This window comes from Hippopotamus amphibius, chromosome 17 (genome assembly GCF_030028045.1).
Source record: "Hippopotamus amphibius kiboko isolate mHipAmp2 chromosome 17, mHipAmp2.hap2, whole genome shotgun sequence".
Classification (NCBI taxonomy): Eukaryota; Metazoa; Chordata; class Mammalia; order Artiodactyla; family Hippopotamidae; genus Hippopotamus; species Hippopotamus amphibius.
In genome coordinates this window covers 45,295,440-45,308,511 of record NC_080202.1, presented here as the reverse complement: position 1 = coordinate 45,308,511, position 13,072 = coordinate 45,295,440, and the positions used below count along the sequence as shown (strand labels likewise).

Genomic DNA, 13,072 nt, shown 5'->3' with positions numbered 1-13,072 from the left:
AATGTTGCACGTGGGCTTTCTCTAATTCTGGTGAGCAGGGGCTACTCTTTGTTGCATTGCGCAGGCTTCTCAGTGTGGTGGCTTCTCTTGTTGCAGAGCTTGGGCTCTAGGCAAGCGGGCTTCAGTAGTTGTGGCACGTGGGCTCAGCAATTGCGGCACACAGGCTTAGTTGCTCCACGGCATGTGGGATCTTCCCCGACCAGGGGTGGAACTCATGTCCCTGCATTGGCAGGTGGTTTCGTAACCACTGCGCCACCAGGGAAGCCCCTGTTTTTAATTTTAAATCTTTGATCCATCTGGAATTTAAAGACCCAGCTTTGTTTTTAAATTTTTTCCAGAAAGCTGTTCATGGTAGTTCAATATCATTTATTGAATATTCCATCTTTTTTCCATTAGTTTGAAATGCCACCTTTAGCATACATTAAATTCTCAGATGTATTTGGATCTTCTGGAGTTTTCTGTTCTGTTCCATGCTAATCGTTTTGCCAATTCCACATTTTAAAATTATTATAACTTTATAATACATATTGAGAGAAGTTTGTATGTCCTCGTTTCTCTTTCTGAAATTTCCCAACCATTCTTACTATTTAATTTTACACATTAAATTTAGAATTTGTCTGGTTCCAAAGAAATCCTTTTGGCTTTTTAAAAAAAATAAATTTATCATTTATTTATTTATTAGCTGAATTGGGTCTTCTTTGCTATGCACAGGCTTTCTCTAGTTGCTGCGAGCCAGGGCTACTCTTCGTTTGTGGTGCATGGGCTTCTCATTGTGGTGGCTTCTCTTGTTGCAGAGCACAGGCTCTAGGTGCTAGGTGCTCAGGCTTCAGTAGTTCAGTAGTTGTGGTACACGGGCTTAGTTGCTCTGCACCATGTGGGATCTTCCCAGATCAGGGCACGAACCCATGTCACCTGCATTGGCAAGCAGATTCTTAACCACTGCACCACCAGGGAAGTCCACCTATTGGCATTTTTAAAAATCAAGATTGCATTAAATTTAGATTAATTTAGGAAGAACTAGTACTTTTATGATGGCTATTACATCCAAAAACATAGAATGCTTTAAGTCTTTAATGCATTTTAAGGACTTAAATCTTTTGTGTTCCTTGGTAGTATTCCTTGGTAGTGTTTTTCTAGGTAGTATGTTTCTTGTGGGGCTTGTTCCTGTTTTTTTTGTCTTTTTGTTTGTTTTTTTTTCCCTCTGTTTGTTGCTATTTTAAATGGAATCTTTTGTTTACTTGTATATCACTGTCAGTTTTTTCAGTGACCTTCTGTTTGGTCTTTAAATACTAAATCCACACAGTATAGGAAAAAGATCATTAGGTCTTGTATTCTAGGCTTTACAACTAATTAGTTGTGTGATCTTAAGCAAGTCTTCATGATCTTTAGTATTCTCTTCAGTAAAATAAGGATATTAATTTCATACTATGTTATCAAACAATGGGCCACTGCAGAATAGTTGAAAGATGACCTCAGAATCCATGCAAGTGTTATCTGTGAACTGTATAAGTAATTTCTTACAAATATGTATAACCTTTTCAAATGTATATGTGGGTGATGTTATGATAAATAAACTACAGATTTCAGACTTTACCAGTGTATGTGTTTTCTCCAAAGATAAATGTATAACCACAATTATATAGTGGAAAATCTTTTGCAGTTATGTAAAGGTCCTGACTCTAGAAGTTGGAGACTACTGCTAGCCTAGCCAGTCTATCTCTTTTACCACTAATTGTGTATGAACCTGTGAAATTGTAATTGTGTTTGTGGAAGATTTGGGTGATTAAAGGTGCTTTTGTTTTGTTTGTTTTCTTGACATAATGATTTTTAAACTTATAATGTCAGAAATGTTAATTATTAGGTCTATTTTTAAAAGACCCGATTGACTAGTCTGTCTGGATTTGTACAGAAAATGATTTAGTGAGAGAGACCATATAGTACTTTCTGAAAGGGAATTTGTTTGCTTGTCTAACTCAAAGAGCTTGCTTTGATCTCACATTCCAATTCAGTACTAGATGTTCATGTTATTGAGCGTGAAAGCTTTATATTTATTATAGGTTGAGCAGTTCAAGCAGATATGCACTTCTCAGATTCACTTGGAAAGGAAAACTTTTTGGGGGGTTTGGAAAAATTGCTAGGAATGGAGGGAGTGTCTCAGTTCTTATCGTATTGTGTATCGGAAACCAATGTCTCCTATCATACTTGAACTCTGAAAAGAAAAGAGGATGGGAAAATATGTTTATGATTTGTGATATATCCTGGGAGGAAAATTATGTATACTTAGCTTGAATAGATTTATTTTGGTTACCAGTTAATTATGGTTACTAGTTCAATGAGAAATTTAAAACAACCTTAGCATTTTGAACCCCAGGTAGAATGCTCTTAGTAGTTAGAAGCTTTATTTTCTATTGCTTTTTATTTATTTTGCCTTAGAAAACTGTTTTTTGCCTTTTGGTTTGAAATAAAATACTTGTCAGTGTAGTTTCTTGAGATGGAAAGATGGAGATGAGAGCCTTGCTCAGAACAGTACTCTTAGCAAAGCCTGAAAGTAACAGGTTATTTTGGTTTAAAAAATTCCATTTAAGGCAGTATATTAACACTTAATATCTTGTCTGAGGAGGTATATCTTTTGGGTTTGTAGTGAACCTCATGGGCACAGTCTTATCCCAACAGAAGAATCCTTGATATGAAGTGGAGTGATTAGGACAGGAAGTATGAGTTTTGTAACATTTTTGCATGTCACGTAAACACTTAATAGAACTCATAATGGACATTGGAAAGTTTTTGGTGGCTATTTTAATAATCATTTTCTCAAATAGAGATAACTCTTTCCAAATATTAAATATCAGACACTCAATAACCAGCAGGTAGCAATGGCAACAACTACGCATTTCAAGGGAGTATTGAGTATGGTTAATTGTGTTGCTTCTGGACCATTTTAGAGTGAGTCTCTACAGAAATGAGAGGAGCAGCATTATGATACTAACTGCTACATAAGATACGTCAGAGTACTGCTGTCTTTTGATATATCCTTACAAGTTAAGAATTACTCTGTAGTCTTACATTCCTATATTTTACTCTAGGGTGAAACTTTATATAAGTTCTGTCATGGACCCTCTTATGCAGGAGCAGTGTAGTATTTGTACCAAAGATTCTGTTAGATAGTTAACTTTTCTGTGATATATTCATTACTTAATTAGGTCTTCATGAATGTAAAATATGTATGTATGCAAATATTATGAAATTTGTACCCTGACCTACTTTTAAAATTTCTCTTGGGGCTTTTGTTGCATAGGAAAGCTTTGCCAACTTCATTATTACATGTTTATTGTAGAAAATACTGAAAAGCAAATAGAAGAGAAATCATTCATAGGCCATTGTTAATGTTGGTGTATTTCCATTCAGGCATATTATGTTATTGGGAGTTTTTTGTTTGTTTTTTTGTCTCTTTACTACATATGAGCATTTGCTCACATAATGAAACATTTTTAAAAAACAGATCACAAATTGTCAGGCTTTATTCAGCCAATAAGATATCTGGCTTAATATTATTTATTTAATTTTTTTTTTTCTATTAGTTGCTAACGTGAAAAAAAGAAAAGGAGACAGGTAGGAGTGTAAATGGATACAACCCCCTTAGGAAAATTCTGATCTACTGAAGCTGATATATGTACCCTACAACTAGCAATTCTGGGTCTAGGTATTCAACAGAAACGTACATATATTCACCAGAAGACACTTTCAATGTGTTCACAGTAGCATTATTCATAATAGCGCCTAACTGGAAACGGCTCAAATGCCCATCAGCAGTAGGATGGGTAAGTGGTGATATATGCATACAATAGCAATATAATAGAGCAGAGAGAATGAACAGACTAGAGCTAAATGCAACAAGATTGGTGACTTTCAGCAGATGTTGAACAAAAGTCAGACACAAGAGTATATCCTTTATGAATCTGATACAAGAGAGTCCATTCTGTGATTCCATTTGTATAACGTTCAAGGGCAGGTTAAACCAGTGGGTCTCAATGTGGTATAATATTGTTCCCCAAGGGGGTATTTGGCAGTATCTGGAGACATCTTTGGTTGTCGCAACTGGAAGAGGCCAAGGATACTGCACAACATTCTACAATGCGTAGGACAGTCTCCCACAACACAGAATTATCGAAGATGTCATTAGTGACGGTTTCCCTTGGGTAGGAAGAGGCATAACTGTGGCTCTGGGTGACTGGAAATGCTTTGTTCTTGATTTCAATGCTGGTTACATGGGTATGTGAAAATTCATTGAGCTGCACACTTATAACTGTGCACCTTTCTGTAGGTATTTTATACTTCAATCAAAAAATTACCCCCAAATCAGGCTTCACATAAAAATCTAGGTTGAAGACTTAATTTTGAAAGATATGACAGTCTGGTAACTCTAACAGCTATAGCTAATAAGCAGTAGCCCCTGTTTAGTTGGTGCCTCTGTTGTCCAGGCCCCATTTTTCTGTTTCAGTTTCTTGCATTACGTATTGGTATCTAGACATTTAGAAAATGTCTTAAATGACTTTTTTGAGGTATAATTCACACACTGTACAGTTTACCTGTTTAAAATGTACAATTCAGTGTTTTTAATGTATTCACCAGGTTGTGTAGCCATCACCACAATTTAATTTTAGAATATTTTCATTCCCCACAAAAGAAACCCCATACCTATTACCAGTCATTCCCTACTCTTCCCCATCCTCAGTTCTAGGCAACCACTAATCTACCTTTTGTCTTTATGTAGTTGTATACATTTGAATTTTGTGATCTCTGTCCTAAAATAAGATTTATAATGGTTGTACAATATTTCCTTATGAAGATTGTCATAGATTATGTAAAATTCTTCTTTTATTAAGCATTTATTTAAGATAAATTACTAGATGTGGTGTTACTCATCAAAGGACATAAAATATTTTAAAGTTTCTGATAAATATTACCATAACGCCTTGCAGAAAGGTTGTACCAGACCACCCTCACTATCAGTGTATAGTAATGTTTTTTGCAAGTTTTGTATTGTGACCTAGTCATATTGGTAATGTTATATGTTTATTTTTATTTTTTCTTAGACATGTCATTTTCCTAGACTGATTGTTGTTCTAAGCTTAAACTGTTTTGGACGAGTGTACTGATACTGTCCTTTTCCGCATGAAGACAGTACCACTGACGATGCACTGTGAATGAATGCATTATCCCAGGTCCCCACACTTCTCCAGCTGGTTCCTGAAGGTTCTTACATTCAAATAGAAGGGCTTTTTGCCAGCACAGATTGACACTTCAACCCACAATGGTATATTTTGTTTCCTTGTTAGTTAATGGAGCCAAGATTTCAAACTACTTTCTCTCCTTTATTTTGTAGTTTCATTTACAACAAATTTTATTTTGTGTTTCTCAAATATTGTTCATAGCCAAGAGCTCTTTTGAAAAACAAGTTGTTTTCATGTTTATAATACATAGATTACTGTTTGTAATACATAGATTAAGGCTGCCACGATGCTTTTGCTTAGAAATTGTCACTAGCTAGTTATTAAACATCTGTTATCACTCATGCAGAATTAACTTCCACTTAAAACGTTCCAGTTAAACAAAACTTCATTGTAAACCCTGTAATTGATTCCTTGTCTCTGCACATAAAGCAGTCTCATTCAGGAGTGTGAGTCACTAGCATGATTCTTAGTGGATTTCTCAGCTCACAATCTGGGATGCCCAGATAGTTAATACTGTAGAATCATGGTGAGTCAATATTGAAATTTCTAATTTTAGTACAACCACCGGTTTTCTGGGATGACTGGGAAATGACTTTTGGAAAACTTGACATATTATTGTTTAATTCTGTTGCTGTTACTTTGCTTCTTTCCTGTTCCTGGAGTTCTGAATTCCACATAATTTGTAGGCTTTATGAATAGTACTCTGCCTGAGTTGATTTTCATCAACTGTTAATAGAAGGGACCTTAGTAATAATCTAAGCTGATATTCTTCACTTATTTCACAAAAGAAAATGTGGAAAGAAATATTTATTCCTGAAGTGCTTGTTAGAATCTCTTGGCTCCTGGTTAAGTGCTTGCTCCCAGTTTCACAGAATTCAAGGTTCGAATAACTTTTCTAGAATATTAGGATTTTTTGTTTAGAGAAGAAATTAAGATTTTTAATATGGTCTACCGATTTGGGGAGTTTAAAAATTTTTTTTAATTACAAGGAGATTAAAACTTGGCTCTGACCCATTTGGACTTGGTTGTTGAATTTGTAAAACATTTAGAATAGCACTAATTTTTAATTTTTTAATTTCCTGGTTATTTTAGTTTAGTGAGCATTAAAAAATTGACAAGGGACAAGTTATACACTTTTTTAGTTATTGATCTGAAACCCTCGGGAGCTTTTTTAACATGAGTCTATGAGAAACTTTTCCAAAGATAAATATGAAAGTGATATTTTTGTATTAACAGTGTTTTTGTGGCCAACATTATAGTAAAGAGATTGTAATGGAAAAAATGAGTCAGATAAACTGGAAAGTAAAGCATTTCCCTGTAGAGTCACTATGCTATAAAATATGTTTAAACTTTAACAGATGATTTCAGTTATTTCCTCTAGTCTTCTGTTGCGTAGCATATATAACATTAAATACCTCTTGAATACAACTGCAGTTTTTTTTTAAAGCATTTTTAATTTCCTGTAAACTAGTATATGGCAAGCTTCTTGATGTAGGTAAATACTAATTGCATGAATGAAGTTTAGTCTAAAACTTTTTTTATTTTCATTGTGGTAAAATATACATAACGTAAAATTTACCATTTTAACCATTTTTTAAGTGTATAGGTCTGTGGCATTTAGTACATTTACATTGTTGTTCAGACAGTATTACCATCTATCTCCAGAACTTTTATCTTCCCAGACTGAAACTCTTTACCCAGTAAACACTAACTCCCCATTCCTCCCAGCCCCTGGTAATCACCATTCTACTTTCTCTCTGTATGAATTTAACTATTCTAGGGCCCTCATATAAGTGGAAACGTAATATTTGTCCTTTTGTGACTGACTTCTTTCACTTAGCAAACTGTCTTCAGGGTTCCTCAACATTGTAGTACGTGTCAGAATTTCCTTCCTTTTAAGGCTGAATAACATTGTGGATATATATCGCATTTTGTTTATTTATCTGTCAATGAACACTTGGGTTGCTTCCACCTTTTGGCTGTTGTGAATAATGTGCTATGAACATGGGTGTACAGATATCTGTTTGTGTCCCTGCTTTTATTTCTTTTAGTTATACATCCAGAAGTAGAATTGCTGGATCATAAGATAATTGTATATTTAATATTTTGAGAAAATCATAACCACACCATTTTCTATAGCAGCTGCACCATTTTACATTCCCACCAGCAGTGAACAACAGTGATTCAATTTCTCCTTAACTTTTTCGGCACTTGTTTCTTTTCTTTTAATAATACCCATCCTTTTGGGTATGAAATGGTATCTCACTGTGCATTATTTGTCTCATTTGCATTTCCCTAATGATTAATGATCGTCTAAAGCTTCTTATAGTTTAAACACAGATTGACATAATGTTTCTTTAAAAATGTATTGTTGCTTTAAAAATGCATTGAAATCATTGGTGGCAGAGTGAGGAAACCAGCATTCTCATACTCTCAGTAGTGGAAACATAAATCAGTGCTGGCTTTTTGCAGGGGTAACTTGATAATACATATTAAAAGTGTTAGGGGCTTCCTAGGTGGCGCAGTGGTTAAGAATCCGCCTGCCAATGCAGAGGACACGGGTTTGATCCCTGCTCCAGGAAGATCCCACATGCTGCAGAGCAACTAAGCCCGTGAGCCAAAAAAAAAAAAAAGAAAAAAGAAAAGAAAAAAAAAAATGAATTAAAAAAAAAAAAAGTGTTAGAATTTTTGGAGAGATTGTGCGTAAGGAAGCTGGCCTCTTCCCAGTCTCTCTCACACACAGACACACACACACACACACACAACTTTTTCACAATTTGTACAACTATTGACCCAGCAGTTCTTTTAGAAATTTATCCTAAATCTATAATTGGGGATGTGTACAAAGTCATAAGTATTGTAATAAATCATTGTAAACAATGTAAATGTCTAACCATAGAAGATTTGTTAAATTCTGATTCAGTAGGCCTGGGAATGGGAGTTGGGTAAGTAGGACCCGGGAATCAGCATTTTCAACGTGCACTCTGGGTAATTCTGACGAAGGTGGTCTGTGGACCACATTTGAGGAACATTTACTCATCATTACTTACATGCTTTAATTTCAGGTTCCATGGTGTGCTAAGGCCCTCTGCAAACTGGTCTTTGACTTCCCTGTTCAGCCTCTCTACAGCTACTTCCCAAACATCCTCCATCATGTTCCAGTCTAAGAGCCTTCTTGTGCAACTTTTCACTCACACCATATTCTCCATCTGCCTTGCCTCTACTTCCCACCCCAGCTCTACCTGGTGAAACCATACCCATTCTTCAGAGACCCACTTGTCTTCTGCAGTAAGCTTATCCTTTTTTTTTCCGGCTTCATTAAGGTATAATTGACAGCTTATATTTGTTATTTTATAGGAGTTAATCTCTTTTCTTTCTCTGAGTATTTTCACATTTTGTACTTCTGTACCATTCATTGTATTCTGCCCTGAAATGATTATATTAGAGAACGTATTTTATATTTTCTACCTCCTATACATTCATTAGATCTTCTGTTAAATATAGCACATGTGTATTGAGTTATTTTTGTGTCCTGAGGGCTCAGAGGATTTTTTAAAAAACATGGACTTTCCCCTGAAGGACCTCATATTCCAGCAGAAGAAACTGATACTGCTAATTAGCTCTGATATTGGTGGAGTGAAAAATTACTATGGACTGAGGAGGAGATTAAGTGAGGAGGTCAAGAACACTTGACCTTTGAGCTAGAACCTAAAGGATTAAAAATTTTTCCAAGTAGGAAATTGTGGAAAGACCATATAAAGTAGAGGAAAATCAATAAGCAGAGATTCAGATTTATTAAATCACTCAGGTAATAGTTCTAAGTGCCAGGGATACAAAAACAAACTCCATACTTGAATTCTGTTGGGGTGACAGATAATGAACAAATTAACAAATAAAAAATGTTTTAGGCAGTGTTGAGCGCCCTGAAGGAAAAAGACAGGTTAAGGGTGTAGAGAGTGATGGAAGGATATTGTTGTAGGTAGGTGGTCAGGAAGGCCTCACCACAAGAGGTGACATCTGAAAAGAAACATAAAGTGGAGTGAGGGAGTGAACTGAGGATGTCCAAGGGAAGTGTAAAACAACAAATGCATATATGAAAATGTATAGTGTAAGTTGACGTAAAATGTAAAGATGGTATTTAAATTTGGGGTAGGGACTTCCCTGGTGGTCCAGTGGGTAAGACAGCGAGCTTCCAATGCAGGGGGCCTAGGTTCAGTCCCTAGTCAGGGAATTAGATCCCACATGCATGCGGCAGCTGAGACTCAGCGCAGCTGAGGTAGGTAGGTAGGTAGGTGGTAGGTAGGTAGGTAGGTAGGTGGTAGGTAGGTAGGTAGGTGGTAGGTAGGTAGGTAGGTAGGTGGTAGGTAGGTAGGTAATAGAAAGAAAGGAAGGATAATAGATAGGAGGGAGAGGCAGGCCTTTTTAAAAAATTTGGCTGTGCCACTGGCTTCTGGGATCTTAGTTCTCCGACCTGCACCCTTGGCAGTGAAAGTGCTGAGGTGCACCACGGAATTCATTACCAAGATGATCTTTTTTGTTTATATTTGTGAGTTTTTTGTTTTTGTTTTTGTTTTAATTATTTTATTGGCTGTGTTGGGTCTTCACCGCTGTGTGTGGGCTTTCTTTTAGTTGCAGTGAGTGGGGGCTACTCTTCTCTGTGGTGCACGGGCTCCTCATTACTGTGGCTTCTCCTGTTGCGGAGCATGGGCTCTAGGCGCGTGGGCTTCAGTAGTTGCAGCACATGGGCTCAATAGCTGTGGCTCACGGCTCTAAAGCGCGGGCTCAATAGCTGTGGCTCACGGCTCTAAAGCGCAGGCTCAATAGTTGTGGCATATGGGCCCAATTGCTCCGCACGGGCCCAGTTGCTCCGCGGCATGTGGGATCTTCCCGGAGCAGGGATCGAATCCAAGTCCCCCGCATTGGCAGGCGGACTCCCAACCACTGCGCCACCTAGGAAGCCCAATTACCAAGATGATCTTTTTGTAAAACATTTAATTTTTGAAAAATGTGTAAGTTTTTTTTAACTTTAAAAAATTTGCGAAAGAATTTCTTTAAAATCTCAAGCAAACTTTATTCTATAGGGAATGGAATGCTTTTAGGGGTGTTTTCTTTAAAAAGGCAACATATTCATTTGGTTCAAAAAAAAAAAAGACAGTATAAAAAGATATGTAATCAGGGACTTCCCTGGTGATCCAGTGGTTAAGACTTGCACTCCCAGTGCAGGGGGCCCGAGTTCAATCCCTGGTCGGGGAACTAGATCCCACATTCCGCAACTAAAGATCCCATATACTACAACGAAGCTCCCACATGCTGCAACTAAGACATAGTACAGTCAAATTAATTAATTTTTTAAAAAGATATATATAATCAGTCTTGCTCCTACTCCATCCTCCTTAGTCTCCTCCCCCACTTTTATTATGGTTTTTTTAAAAGGTATCCTTGTGTTTCTTTATAGAAATATAAGCAAAAACAGAGATTGATATTTTTTCTTCTTATATAAAAGGCATGTACATATATACACTTATATACTTTGCTGTTTTTACTAATTAAATATTTTGAATATCTTTCTATACAAGGAGAGCATTACTCGTTTTTTTTTTTATAGCCACATGGTATTCTAATTGTGTAACTAGACCATAGTGCATTTAACTATTCCCTTGGCAGTATACATATGAGTTATATAGAAAGAGTGTTATAGTTTGATCATTCCCAAAAGTGAGATTACTAGGTCAGAGGATAGAGATGCATTCATAATTTTGTTAGATATTATCAAATTGCCATCAGAGGTTGTACCACTTTCATCAGCAATATGTGAAGATGTCTGTTTTTCCATAGCCTCTCCAACTTTTGGATTTTTGCCAGTGTCATAGGAGAAGAATTGTATCTCAAAAGTAGTTTATTATTGAGATATAATTTACATATGCTAAAATTTGTCCTTTTAAAGTATATGGTTCAGTGGTTTTAATATATTCACAAGGTTGTGTAACCAACACCGCTGTCTAATTCCAAACATTTTCATTATCCACAAAAGATACTCTATACCCATTAACAGTCACAGTCCATTTCCCATAGCACCTGACAACCACTTACCTGTCTCTATTGATTTGCCTATTCTGGACATTTCATATAAATGGAATCGTACAATAGGTGGCTTTTTTGTCTGACTTCTTTCACTTAGCATTATGTTTTCAAGGTTCGTCCATGTCGTGCATTTTTTTAAGGGGAATTTTTTTCTTTCTGTGGAATGTATGTTTTGAACTCTTTATATGTTAGAGATTAGCTCTTTGCTTATAAAATAGTTACTGAAATCTTTTTTCCCCAGTTCATTGTTTTTTCAGTATTGTTTAGGTTTTTCTAAAATTATTATTTACTTTATTTATTTATTTTATTGGCTGTGTTGGGTCTTTTTTGCTGTGCGCGGGCTTTCTTCAGTTGCGGTGAGTGGGGGCTACTCTTCGTTGTGGTGCGCAGGCTCCTCATTGTCGTGGCTCCTCTTGTTGCGGAGCACGGGCTCTAGGCACGTGGGCTCAATAATTGTGGCTCACGGGCTCTAAAGCACAGGCTCAGTAGTTGTGGCGCACGGACTTAGTTGCTCCGCGGCATGTGGGATCTTCCCGGATCAGGGATTGGACCGTGTCCCCTGCATTAGCAGGTGGATTCTTAACCACGGCACCACCTAGGAAGCCCCTTTAGGTTGTTTTTTATTTTAACCATGGAGACAATTTTTATTTTTTGTACTCAAATTCATCTTTTCTTCCCATATCCAAAGTTATAACAGATATCAACTGTTTTATTCTAGTACTTTAAAAAGTTCATCTTTGTCCCACTGGTTTGAGAAACCACCTCCATTAGTGGTTTTTCAGCAAAGGAGCAACACAGATCCATCCTAGAGAGAAAATTCTAGTGGAGGTGCAGGAGACAGGCTGAGGAAGAGAGAAAGTAGAGTGGGTATTTGTTTGTAACCTTTCAGGGTTCTGGTGGGGTTTTTTACATTTTTGTTTTTCTTCTAGGATTTTTTTAATGTATAAATTTTATTCGTTTTCACAAAGTTGGGATAATTCTGTCTGTATCCTATATTTTTCAGTTAATACATCAGGAACATTTTTCTAAATGTTTGAATTTATTTATCGAACAGATATTTATTGAGAACCTACTACCATTTGTCCGGCTGTGGGGTTTTAAATATTGGGGATGAAAGAAAATCCTGCCTACATTCTATAAATAATAAAATTGTAAAATTATGTGAGGGTTAAGTGCTATAAAGAAAATTAAAGGGACAAGAGAATATGTTATTTTAGAGGAAAGTGGTCTGAGGAAAGTCATTAAGGAGATGACTTTTGAGCAGACTTGAAGTGAGAGAGTATTCTGCTAATATCTGTGGAATAAAGTTCAAAGCAGTGAAAATAGCAAGTACAGAAATCTTGAGCCAAAAGTATGGCATGATTGATACGATCAGAGGATTAGTGAGGATGTAGATATTCTTAAATCAGAATGAGTAAGAGGAAGAATGGAAGGCGATTAGACTAATAAAAGTATGCTAGTAGCTATATGATAAAGGGCACTGTAGACTGTTGTAAAGATTTTAGATTTTGTTCTGAGAGAGTTTTGAGCAAAAGAGGGACATGATCTGGTTTACTTTCTAAAAGCTTTACTCTGGTTGCTTTTTGGAGAATAGATTTGGGAGGGATAAGAGTATAAGCTAGGGGACCAATTAGAAGCCTGTTGCTTTTACAGTAGTCTTGGTTAGAGATGAAGGTAGCTTGAATCAGAGTGATAGCAGTGGAATCGGAAAGAAGTGATTAGATTGTGGCTATGTTTTGGAGATAGAACTGGCAGGATTT

At 36.4% G+C, this 13,072-nt stretch overlaps 1 protein-coding gene across 3 annotated transcripts in view; it reads left to right on the top strand.

The window, feature by feature from the left end:
• GJC1 (gap junction protein gamma 1) overlaps positions 1-13,072 on the top strand; it is a 29,628-nt gene that overhangs the window by 7,329 nt on the left and 9,227 nt on the right. The window contains exon 3 of one of the 3 annotated variants that reach the window (XM_057715676.1): positions 8,297-8,519. The exons of 1 other annotated variant lie outside the window; for it this stretch is intronic. The gene's annotated coding sequence lies outside the window, so the exon portion shown is untranslated. Of the gene's footprint in view, positions 1-7,618; positions 8,520-13,072 lie in introns of those variants that run through there. One more of the 3 variants, XM_057715674.1, reaches the window with a different exon arrangement.